The following is a 12,891-nucleotide window of genomic DNA, read 5'->3' on the forward strand; positions in this document are numbered from 1 at the left end:
CACGCTCCTTTACTCTCATCCAGCTGGATGTTGCTGGGGGTCACACGGGTCACATGACTCGGTTCAGGGCAGTCCATAACCTGTTCATTGTCACTAGGCTCCCTTGAAACTCCTGAGCTACAGGGAGGGAGGGAGGGAGATGAGGAGGGGAAAGTATCAGTTTGACTAGATTGGTTAGAAGTTCATTGGGATGACTCCCGTCCAAACTGGTGCATGTGCATCCTTGAGTAGCCATGAGGCCCAATCTCACAATATCAATCTGAAATAGAGATGTATTTGATTCTGTAAAGCTGCAATGCAAGAAATGTACGTTTTGATTGAACAGCCTCTGTCATGAAAGTGACCCACTGGGCACAGGCGTCATTTTTTGTCTAGTTTCGATTTACATTTGGAGTTGTCAACTAACGTTAATTCAATGTGAAGTCAACAAAAAATGTCATCATGTTATTGGATTTAGGTTAAAAGTTGAAAAAAAGATGAAATTCCCTTACGTTGATGACGTTTTGCAAATCCAAACAGTTTTCCACGTTGATTCAATATCATCACATTCCATATTTTGGTTGAAATGACATGGAAACAACTTTGATTGAGACAGTTCTTGCCCAGTGGGGAGCTGCAAGTTTCTCTGGTGGTGGTTACACTGTTACAACTACTTTGCAGGCATGATGTTAGGTTCAACTGTTCATTCCACTGCATCGCAAGTCCTGCAAGTCTTTGTCTCACTTTCAGGGCTTCGTTTTCAGCCTTGACACGGCTGATCTCCATTTGAAACTCCCACACGCTTGACCAGGGGCATCATGTACCTAGTCCTTGCCGCTGAAAAACATCCCCACAGCATTATGCTGCCACCACCATGCTTCACCATGGGGATGGTTCCAGGTTTCCTCCAGACGTGAAGCTTGGCATTCAGGCCAAAGAGTTGTGCCTTTCATGTGCCTTTTTGAGGAGTGGCTATCATCTGACCACTCTACCATAAAGGCCTGATTGGTGGAGTGCTGCAGAGATGGTTGTCCTTCTGGAGGTTTGTCTCATCTCCACAGAGATTCAGGTTCTTGGTGACCAAGGCCCTTCTCCCCCACAGTTTGGCCGATCAGCCAGCTCTAGGAAGAGTCTTGGTGGTTCCAAACTTCTTAAGAATGATGGAGGCCACTGTGTTCTTGGGGACCCTCAATGCTGCAGAAATGTTTTGGTACCCTTCCCCAGATCTGTGACTCGATACAATCCTGTCTCGGAGCTCTACGGACAATTTCTTCGACCTCATGGCTTGGTTTTTGCTCTGACATCCACTGTTAACTGTGAGACTTTATATAGACAGGTGTGTTCCTTTCCAAATCATGTCAGAACAATTGAATTTACCACAGGTGGAAGTTGTAGAAACATGGCAAGGGTGATCAATGGAAACAGGATGCACCTGAGCTTAATTTCTAGTCTCATAGCAAAGGGTCTGAATACTTATGTAAAAAAAAAAAAAAAATGTTTTTAATATATTTGAAAAAAAATCAAATAAACGGTTTTCGCTTTGTTATTATTGGATATTGTGTGTATATTGATGAGGAAAAACATTTAGTTAATACATTTTAGAATAAGTCTGTAACTTAACAAAATGTGGAGAAGTGAAGGGGTCTGAATACTTTCAGAATGCAATGTGTATGGAAGTAATTTAGTGCCTATAAAAGGGGTTAAATATTTGTCCAAAAATACATAAATAATTCCCTGATCTTTCTTACAGTTCAAGTCGGAGGTTTACATACACTTAGGTTGGAGTCATTAAAACTTGTTTTTCAACCACTCCACAAATTTCTTGTTCACAAACTATAGTTTTGGCAAGTCGGTTAGGACATCTACTTTGTGCATGACAAGTCATTTTTTCCAGCAATTGTTTACAGACAGATTATTTCACTTATAATTCACTGTATCACAATTCCAGTGGGTCAGAAGTTTACATTCACTAAGTTGACTGTGCCTTTAAACAGCTTGGACATTTTCAAAAAATGATGTCATGTCTTTAGAAGCTTCTGATAGGATAATTGACATAATTTGAGTCAAGTTGAGGTGTACCTGTGGATATATTTCAAGGCCTACCTTCAAACTCAGTACCTCTTCGCTTGACATCATGGGAAAATCAAAAGAAATCAGCCAAGACCTCAGAAAAAAATTGTAGACCTTCACAAGTCTGCTTCATCCTTGGGAGCAATTTCCAAACACCTGAAGGTACCACGTTCATCTGTACAAACAATAGTTCGCAAGTATAAACACCATGGGACCACGCAGCCGTCACACTGCTCAGGAAGGAGAAGTGTTCTGTCTCCTAGAGATGAACATACTTTGGTGCGAAAAGTGCAAATCAATCTCAGAACAACAGCAAAGGACCTTGTAAAGATGCTGGAGGAAACAGGTACAAAATAATCTATATCCACAGTAAAACGAGTCCTATGTCAACATAACCTGAAAGGCTGCTCAGCAAGGAAGAACCACTGCTCCAATACCGCCATAAAAAAAGCCAGACTACGTTTTTCAACTGCACATGGGGACAAAGATCGTACTTTTTGGAGAAATGTCCTCTGGTCTGATGAAACAGAAATATAACTGTTTGGCCATAAATGACCATTGTTATGTTTGGAGGAAAAAGGGGGATGCTTGCAAGTCGAAGAACACCAACTCAACCGTGAAGCACGGGGGTTGCAGCATCGTGTTGTGGGGGTGCTTTGCTGCAGGAGGGACTGATGTACTTCACAAAATAGATGGCGTCATGAGGAGGGAAAATGATGTGGATATATTGAAGCAACATCTCAAGACATCAGTCAATAAGTTAAAGCTTGGTTCGCAAATGGGTCTTCCAAATGGACAATGACCGCAAGCCTACTTCCAAAGCAAAATGGCTTAAGGACAACAAAGTCAAGGTATTGGAGTGGCCATCACAAAGCCATGACCTCAATCCTATAGAAAATGTGTGGGCAGAACTGAAAAAGCGTGTGCGAGCAAGGAGGCCTACAACCCTGACTCAGTTACACCAGCTCTGTCAGGAGGAATGGGCCAAAATTCACCCAACTTATTGTGGGAAGCTTGTGGAAGGCTACCCGAAATGTTTGACCCAAGTTAAACAATTTAAAGGCAATGCTACCAAATTTATTTTTTTAATTCACCTTTATTTAACCAGGTAGCAAAGTTGAGAAGAAGTTCTCATTTACAACTGCGACCTGGCCAAGATAAAGCAAAGCAGTTCGACACATATAACAACACAGAGTTACTCATGGAGTAAAACAAACATACAGTCAATAATACAGTAGAAAAATAAGTCTATATACAATGTGAGCAAATGAGGGGAGGTAAAGGCAATAAATAGGTCATGGTGGCGAAGTAAATACAATATAGCAATTAAAACACTGGAATGGTAGATTTCACAGTAGATGAGTGTACAAAGTAGAAATACTGGGGTGCAAAGGAGCTAAATAAATAAATAAATACAGTAGGGGAAGAGGTAGTTGTTTGGGCTATTTATAGATGGGCTATGTACAGGTGCAGTGATCTGTCAGCTGCTCTGACAGCTGGTGCTTTAAGCTAGTGAGGGAGATAAGTGTTTCCAGTTTCAGAGATTTTTGTAGTTTGTTCTAGTCATTGGCATTAGAGAACTGGAGGGAGAGGCGGCCAAAGGAGGAATTGGCTTTGGGGGTGACCAGTGAGATATGCTGTAACGCGTGCTACGGGTAGGTGCAGCTATGGTGACCAGCGAGCAGAGATAAGGTGGGACTTTACCTAGCAGGGTCTTGTAGATGACCTGGAGCCAGTGGATTTGGCGATGAGTATGAAGTGAGGGCCAGCCAACGAGAGCGTACAGGTCGCAGTGGTGGGTAGTGTATGGGGCTTTGGTGACAAAACTGATGGCACTGTGATAGACTGCATCCTATTTGTTGAGTAATGTGTTGGAGGCTATTTTGTAAATGACATTGCCGAAGTCGGGGATCGGTAAGATGGTCAGTTTTACGAGGGTATGTTTAGCAGCATGAGTGAAAGATGCTTTGTTGCGAAATAGGAAGCCAATTCTAGATTTAACTTTGGATTGGAGATGTTTTATGTGAGTCTGGAAGGAGAGTTTACAGTCTAACCAGACACCTAGGTATTTGTAGTTGTCCACATATTTGTCCACATATCCACATATAGTCAGAACCGTCCAGAGTTGTGATGCTAGGTGGGTGGGCAGATGCGGGCAGCGATCGGTTGAAGAGCATGCATTTAGTTTTACTTGTATTTAAGAGCAGTTGGAGGCTATGGAAGGAGACTTGTATGGCATTGAAGCTCGTCTGGAGGTTAGTTAACACAGTGTCCAAAGAAGGGCCAGAAGTATACAGAATGGTGTCGTCTGCGTAGAGGTGGATCAGAGACTCACCAGCAGCAAGAACAACATCATGATATATACAGAGAAGAGAGTCGGCCCAAGAATTGAACCCTGTGGCACCCCCATAGAGACTGCCAGCGGTCCGGACAACAGGCCCTTAGATTTGACACACTGAACTCTGTCAGAGAAGTAGTTGGTGAACCAGGCGAGGCAATCATCTGAGAAACCAAGGCTGTTGAGTAAAATACTAATTGAGTGTTTGTAAACTTCTGACCCACTGGGAATGTGATGAAAGAAATAAAAGCTGAAATAAATCATTCTCTCTACTATTATTCTGACATTTCACATTTTTTAAATAAAGTGGTGATCCTAACTGACCTAAAATAGAGAATTTTTACTAGGATTAAATGTCAGGAATTGTGAAAAACTGAGTTTAAATGTATTTGGCTAAGGTGTATGTAAACTTCCGACTTCAACTGTATATCCCTCAGATATAGGACAGACACTTCATCAAAGGGGTCCTAAAGTTCAAGATCAAATACTTAAACGTTCCTTGGTATGACCATCTCTAGCGTGTTAAAAATTGGTTTATTTTTCTGCATATCTAAGCATTGGCCTATCTCTTGAGCTGTCTGTATTTCCTGACTGGAAACTAATGCTTCTCTGCATCTCTGCTAAAATCTGGGTTAGCGATTGAAAGGAATGTGAGTCTTATTCAGTACCTTTTTCTAAAGTCTGCCACCCTTTCCAGCAGGCATGCCAGCTAAGATAGTAGTAGTAGCTAGCTAGTCTAACTAACATCGATAGTCTGAAATGGCTTCTGGGTAGCTAGTTTTGAGGTTGGGGGATTCGGAACCTATCTGGGCTAGCTAAAGCCTACTTCATAAAATATCTAGGCGGCAAGTAGTATTACAGAAAAAATGAATAAAAATACATATATTTGTTAACAGGTCAAATCTTAGGTGGGACGTGCCCCTGTGTCCCACTTTGGTCATGATGCCTCTGCGCTTGACTTGTACAGTTTGAGAATCTCACCCACCTTGGTCTTGAAAATGACATGATTTAAACAAGCTATGAAAGTCAGGGGCACAACTTTCACTGTGATACCAAAAACAGCATCGGTGTGCTTTAGGACCAGGAGTACGCCTCAGAGCGGTCGAGTAGACGGTTTGGAGATTTCTGCATGTGGTAAAGGCAAAGCTTCTGAAAGGCTGGCTGGACTAGCACGGCAGGTTTGAACAGAGGCAGCTGCTGTTAGTCTGTATGTGTTGCGCTCTTTCTCCAAGTTGTAAAAGCAAGCAGAGCAGAAAATGGCAACTCTTTAGTTGATGTCTGTTTATCTTAACAGAAAAAAAACTAAACTAGTGTTTATTCCCAGTGCAGGGCTAGTAGTGCAAATTATATGCAACGTTAACTAATGTTTCATCCCTTCTTGACTTTGGTGAATGAAATAGCTTGCTAGTTGCTACCACAGCCAGTTTACCTATAGCCTGTAGCTATCTGTCAGATAGCGATATGAGGTTTCTATTATTACTATCTAACAGCTGTTGTTTGTTTGTTGGTTTGTAGCCTTTTTGTCCCGTCCAAACAGAAGCAAATTAGCTTATTTAGCTTTCGCCTGTTGATGTACCATTAGAGCACATATGTCAGAGTCAAGGCCCGCGGGCCACATCCGGCCCGCAAGAAGGTTTTTTACGGCCCCTGGGATGATCTTGATTTATTATTAGAACCGGCCCGCAGCAAGCCGGCAGCCCGCAGATCTTTTACACGCACCAATACTACATTTCCCACAATGCAAAGGTGACGCACCGAGCAGTAGGCTGCTTCATTTCAATATTTATTGGCACAGCAGTCGTCAGCATCACAGTAAAATTAACTTTCAGATACCCATCAAAAATGGCAAAACGGAAGGTGGATACTGAGAACCGGGGGTTTCAAACAAGGTGGGAGTCGGAGTATATGTTCACGAAGGTAGCTGGAAAACCTGTGTGTCTTCTGTGTGGAGAAAGTGTGGCGGTACTGAAAGAGTATAATCTGAGACGACATTATGAAACGAAACACGCGGACAAAAACAAGAATATGGACATGGAACAAAGGCTACAAAAGGCCAGTTTTATTTTGGCAGAAGAGATCGCTAAATCAGCCCGGCCATTTACGGAGGGGGATTTCATCAAAAACTGCATGATTAAAGTTTGTGACGAAGTTTGCCCAGAAAAAAGGCAACTCTTTTTAAATGTGAGTCTGAGCAGAAACACCATTGCCGAGAGAGTAGACCAGTTGTCCATCAATCTAAAAGAGCAGCTTGTGAAAAAGGGAAAAGATTTTATTGCATATTCCTTGGCTGTGGATGAGAGCACCGACATTTCTGACATTGCCCAGTTGTCAATTTTCATCCGCGGAGTGGACTCCAACCTAAGCGTGACAGAGGAGTTTTTGGCTTTACGTCCTATGCATGGCACAACTACGGGGCATGATTTGTATGAAGAGGTGTCAAGATGTGTAAATGAGATGGACCTGCGATGTGTGGACACAGGAGCGGACTGGTGGCGAAGATACGGGAAAAGATGCAAGAGGAAAACGCGACAGGTGAGCTGACAGCTTATCATTGTATCATACACCAGGAAGCGTTGTGCGGTAAAGCCTTGAAAATGGAGCATGTAATGAGCATCATCACGCGCACAGTTAACTTTATCAGAGCCAAAGGTTTGAATCACCGCCAGTTCAAGGCATTTCTGACGGAGTTAGAAACGGAGCATGGTGATTTGCCTTATCACACAGAGGTGCGATGGCTAAGCCAGGGAAAGGTGCTTCAAAGATGTTTCGAGCTTCGTGAGGAGATTTGTCTGTTCTTGGACAGCAAAGGGAAAGACACAACACAACTCCGAGACGAAATGTTTCTGTGTGAAATGGCTTTTCTGTGTGACATTACGAGTCATCTGAATGCAATAAACTTGCAGCTGCAGGGTCGGGATCGTGTCATCTCTGATATGTACAGTACAGTGAAGGCATTTAAAACCAAACTGACTCTGTGGGAGACGCAGATGCGGAAAGAAAATTTGAGCCACTTTCCCAGCTGCCAGACCATGAAAGAGAAGCTCTCTACCAGTGCGTTCCCGAGCACACAGTTGGCTGATAAAATAGGTATGCTTGCCGCTGACTTTCGACGCCGATTTGCTGACTTTGAAGCACAAAAAAGCAGGTTGGAACTGCTCGGTAACCCATTTGCTGTTGACGTGGAAAGCTCACCACCAAACCTCCAAATGGAGTTGATTGACCTCCAATGCAATGATGCACTGAGGGCAAAATATGCGGCAGTGGGTGCTGCGGAGTTCGCCCGTTTCCTCCCCGGCACAATGCCCCAGCTGCGCATCCAGGCTGCTCAAACGTTGTCTATGTTTGGCAGCACATACCTGTGTGAACAACTGTTTTCTTTGATGAACCTGAACAAAACATCACACAGAAGTCGACTTACTGCTGAACACCTCCACTCAATTCTGAGGATTTCTTCAGCTCAGAGCCTTACCCCGAACATTGATGAACTTGTGGAAAAGATGGGACACCACCAAGTATCACCCTCAACCTCAAACAAGTGAACATTACTGTGCAATCACATATTTAGAGTTTTTACTCAGTTCAAGTTTAAAAGTTAAAATTTAATATTTGTTTTCACTGCATGTTACTTCTCCTTAAACAAAGTGTTGTTTTTGATTAATAGATTTTTGCACTTTATTTTTTTGTATTTCAATCCAATTATATTTTAAAAATATTTCAGTTGAGTGGATGATAGAAAATTGCTATTATTGTTTTTTCTTTGAAGTAAATTTAGCCCACTTTTGCTAAAATAGAAAATATAGTCTACTGATGGTGCCTTGAATACCGGTTTCTTTCATTTAATGTTCATGTTATGGGGATATTTATATAAAGGAAATTTGTCTTTTGTGTCTGTTGAAAATTAAAGATTACTGACAGAGCCATAAGAAAATATTGCTTTATTTATCTGATCATATTGTAATATATTTGTTAGGTTTTCAGTAGGTTCAATTAGGTTCACTAGACTATATGCGTCATTTAAAAATGTTTCAATGAACATTCGAACAGTCCGGCCCTCGTCTTGTAGCTGATTTTTTTATTTGGCCCTCCGTCCATTTGACTTTGACACCCCTGCATTAGAGAGAGAGAGATGGCCAAAAGTATGTATTATTTTTCCCTCATTCACACTAGACCTGAATGAAATGATGAAACCAGTGGCCAAACGATTGAAGACTGATAATTCTGACTTTTGTTTGTGCAATGTGAGTTTTTATTAGAGTCAGTATAGCAATGTAACGTTATTAATTTGTCAGTTTCCTTATCTAATTCCCTACTTTTCACACTGACACAGTAATAAACAGCTCTACAGGCTTCCCTGTCATGGTGCACCCTCAGTACACAACACTTTGCTCATCATGTCTTAGCAGTATCCGATGGTGACGGGTCTCAGCAGGGTCAGGCAGCCAGGGAAGACCAGTCTGTAACGGAGCTGAGGTGAATTTTTGCAGATACAACATGTTATTCTTTCTGTGCAGCAAACACAGGACAAGCCAGATGCTTCAAAGATTGAAACTATTTTAAGGCAGTCTGACAAACCTCCAAACTGTAACAAGGGTTGATAAAGGCTTTTCTCGATGACACAAAGAATGTAAAACAAAAATGTGAGGAGGACCTGGTAGAAGCTATTGATGATTGTCACGCCCTGACCATAGTTTACTTTGTATTTTCTATGTTTTGATTGGTCAGGGTGTGATCTGAGTGGGCATTCTATGTTACATGTCTAGTTTGTCTAGTTCTATGTTCGGCCTGATATGGTTCTCAATCAGAGGCAGGTGTTTGTCATTGTCTCTGATTGGGAACCATATTTAGGTAGCCTGGGTTTCACTGTGTGTTGGTGGGTGATTGTTCCTGTCTATGTGTTTTTCACCAGATAGGCTGTTTTAGGTTTTCGTTACGTTCATCACGTTCTTTATTTTGTAGTGTTTGCATTGATTCGTGTTTTACGTTTGTTCATTAAAACATGGATCGCAATCTACACGCTGCATTTTGGTCCGACTCTCCTTCACATACAGAAAACCGTTACAGAATCACCCACCACCAACGGACCAAGCAGCGTGTCAACAGGCAGCAACAGCAGCGAAAAGAGGAGATATATAGTAAGGATTTCTGGACATGGGAGGAAATCCTCGACGGGAGAGGACCCTGGGCTAAACCAGGGGAGTGTAGCCGCACCAAGGTGCAGCAGGAGAAGGAACAGAGGCAGCAGCAGCAGGAGCAGCTGCAGTGGGAGAGGCTGCACCACCTGGAGAAATGGACATGGGAGGAAGAACTGGACGGTAAAGGACCCTGGGCTCAGCCTGGAGAATATCGCCGCCCCAAGGAAGAACTGGAGGCGGCGAAAGCTGAGAGGCGCAGATATGAGGAGGCAGCACGACGTAGCGGATGGAAGCCTGAGAGGCAGCCCCAAAAATTTCTTGGGGGGGGGCTAACAGGGAGTATGGCTACGCCAGGTAGGAGACCTGGGCAGACTCCCTGTGCTTACCGGGGGGCTAGAGAGACCGGACAGGCACCGTGTTATGCAGTGGTGCGCACGGTGTCTCCAGTGCGGGTGCATAGCCCGGTGCGGTATATTCCAGCTCCGCGTGTCGGCCGGGCTAGATTGAGCGTCGAGCCTAATGCCATGAAGCCGGCTCTACGCAGCTGGTCCCCAGTGCGTCTCCTTGGGCCGGCTTACATGGCACCAGCCTTGCGCTCGGTGTCTCCGGTTCGCCTGCATAGCCCAGTGCGGGCTATTCCACCTCGCCGCACTGGCAGGGCGACCGTGAGCATTCAACCAGGTAAGGTTGGGCAGGCTCGGTGCTCAAGAGCTCCAGTGCACCTGCACGGTCCGGTTTTTCCAGTACCACCTCCACACCCCAGCCCTCCGGTAGCAGCTCCCCGCACCAGGCTTCCTGTGCGTGTCCTCGGCCCAGTACCACCAGTGCCAGCACCACGCATCAGGCCTACAGTGCGCCTCGCCTGTCCAGTGCTGCCAGAGCCTCCCTCCTCTTCAGCGCTGTCGGAGTCTCCCGCCTGTTCAGAACTGCCAGTTAGCATAGAGCTGCCAGTTAGCATAGAGCTGCCAGTTAGCATAGAGCTGCCAGTTAGCATAGAGCTGCCAGTTAGCAAGGAGCTGCCAGTCTGCATAGAGCTGCCAGTCTGCAAGGAGCTGCCAGTCTGCAAGGAGCCGCCAGAGCTGCCTGTCTGCAGGATGCCGCCAAAGCTGCCAGTCTGCAAGGAGCCGCCAGAGCTGCCAGTCTGCAAGGAGCCGCCAGAGCTGCCAGATAGCATGGAGCAGCCAGGGCCGCCAGTCAGCATGGAGCAGCCAGGGCCGCCAGTCAGCATGGAGCAGCCAGGGCCGCCAGTCAGCATGGAGCAGCCAGGGCCGCCAGTCAGCATGGAGCAGCCAGGGCCGCCAGTCAGCATGGAGCAGCCAGGGCCGCCAGTCAGCATGGAGCAGCCAGGGCCGCCAGTCAGCATGGAGCAGCCAGAGCAGCCAGGGCCGCCAGTCAGCATGGAGCAGCCAGAGCAGCCAGGGCCGCCAGTCAGCATGGAGCAGCCAGAGCTGCCAGTCAGCATGGAGCAGCCAGAGCAGTCTGCCAGCATGGAGCAGCCAGAGCTGCCAGTCAGCAAGGAGCAGCCAGAGCAGCCAGTCTGTGTCGACCAGTCTCTTCCAGATCTGCCAGTCGTCCAGACTCTTCCAGATCTGCCCGTCGTCCAGACTCTTCCAGATCTGCCCGTCGTCCAGACTCTTCCAGATCTGCCAGTCGTCCAGACTCTTCCAGATCTGCCAGTCGTCCAGACTCTTCCAGATCTGCCAGTCGTCCAGACTCTTCCAGATCTGCCAGTCGACCAGACTCTTCCAGATCTGCCAGTCGACCAGACTCTTCCAGATCTGCCAGTCGACCAGACTCTTCCAGATCTGCCAGTCGACCAGACTCTTCCAGATCTGCCAGTCGACCAGACTCTTCCAGATCTGCCAGTCGACCAGACTCTTCCAGATCTGCCAGTCGTCCAGACTCTCCCAGATCTGCCAGTCGACCAGATTCTCCCAGATCTGCCAGTCGACCAGATTCTCCCAGATCTGCCAGTCGACCAGATTCTCCCAGATCTGCCAGTCGACCAGATTCTCCCAGATCCGCCAGTCGACCAGGATCTGCTGAAACCGCCAGCCAGCCAGGTTCTGGTAGTTTCTACTACCTGCCTGGGCTTCCTCTCAGTGCTGAGCTTCTTCTCAGTGCTGAGCTTCCTCTCAGTGCTGAGCTACCCATCTGTCCCGAGTTACCTCTGTCTCGAGCTGTCCCTCTGTCCCATGTTATCATTGTGGTGGGTAACCTATTTAGGGACGTTTAGGAGGGGGATTAAAACTGTCATGGAGTGGGGTCCACATCCAGCGCCAGAGCCGCCACCGCGGACAGATGCCCACCCAGACCCTCCCCTATAGGTTCAGGTTTTGCGGCCGGAGTCCGCACCTTGGGGGGGGGGGTACTGTCACGCCCTGACCATAGTTTACTTTGTATTTTCTATGTTTTGATTGGTCAGGGTGTGATCTGAGTGGGCATTCTATGTTACATGTCTAGTTTGTCTAGTTCTATGTTCGGCCTGATATGGTTCTCAATCAGAGGCAGGTGTTTGTCATTGTCTCTGATTGGGAACCATATTTAGGTAGCCTGGGTTTCACTGTGTGTTGGTGGGTGATTGTTCCTGTCTATGTGTTTTTCACCAGATAGGCTGTTTTAGGTTTTCGTTACGTTCATCACGTTCTTTATTTTGTAGTGTTTGCATTGATTCGTGTTTTACGTTTGTTCATTAAAACATGGATCGCAATCTACACGCTGCATTTTGGTCCGACTCTCCTTCACATACAGAAAACCGTTACAATGATGATGAAATATGTTTGAATGCCCGGTCATGTTCATATAACCTCAGACGTAAATTACTGCAGTAATGTACTAAACTCAGCAAAAAAAGAAACGTCCTCTCACTGTCAACTGTGTTAATTTTCAGCAAACTTAACATGTGTAAATATTTGTATGAACATAACAAGATCAACAACTGAGACATAAACTGAACAAGTTCCACAGACATGTGACTAACAGAAATGGAATAATGTGTCCCTGAACAAAGTAGCAGTCAGTATCTGGTGTGGCCACCAGCTGCATTAAGTACTGCAGTGCATCTCCTCCTCATGGACTGCACCAGATTTGCCAGTTCTTGCTGTGATATGTTACCCCACTCTTCCACCAAGGCACCTGCAAGCTCCTGGACATTTCTGGGGGGAATGGCCCTAGCCCTCACCCTCCAATCCAAAAGGTCCCAGATGTGCTCAATGGGATTGAGATCCGGGCTCTTTGCTGGCCATGGCAGAACACGGACATTCCTGTCTTGCAGGAAATCACGCACAGAGTTTTTCAGAGTCAGTAGAAAGGCCTCTTTAGTGTCCTAAGTTTTCATAACTGTGACCTTAATTGCCTACCGTCTGTAAGCTG

The sequence above is a fragment of the Oncorhynchus mykiss genome, chromosome 14, assembly GCF_013265735.2.
Source record: "Oncorhynchus mykiss isolate Arlee chromosome 14, USDA_OmykA_1.1, whole genome shotgun sequence".
Taxonomy (NCBI): domain Eukaryota; kingdom Metazoa; phylum Chordata; class Actinopteri; order Salmoniformes; family Salmonidae; genus Oncorhynchus; species Oncorhynchus mykiss.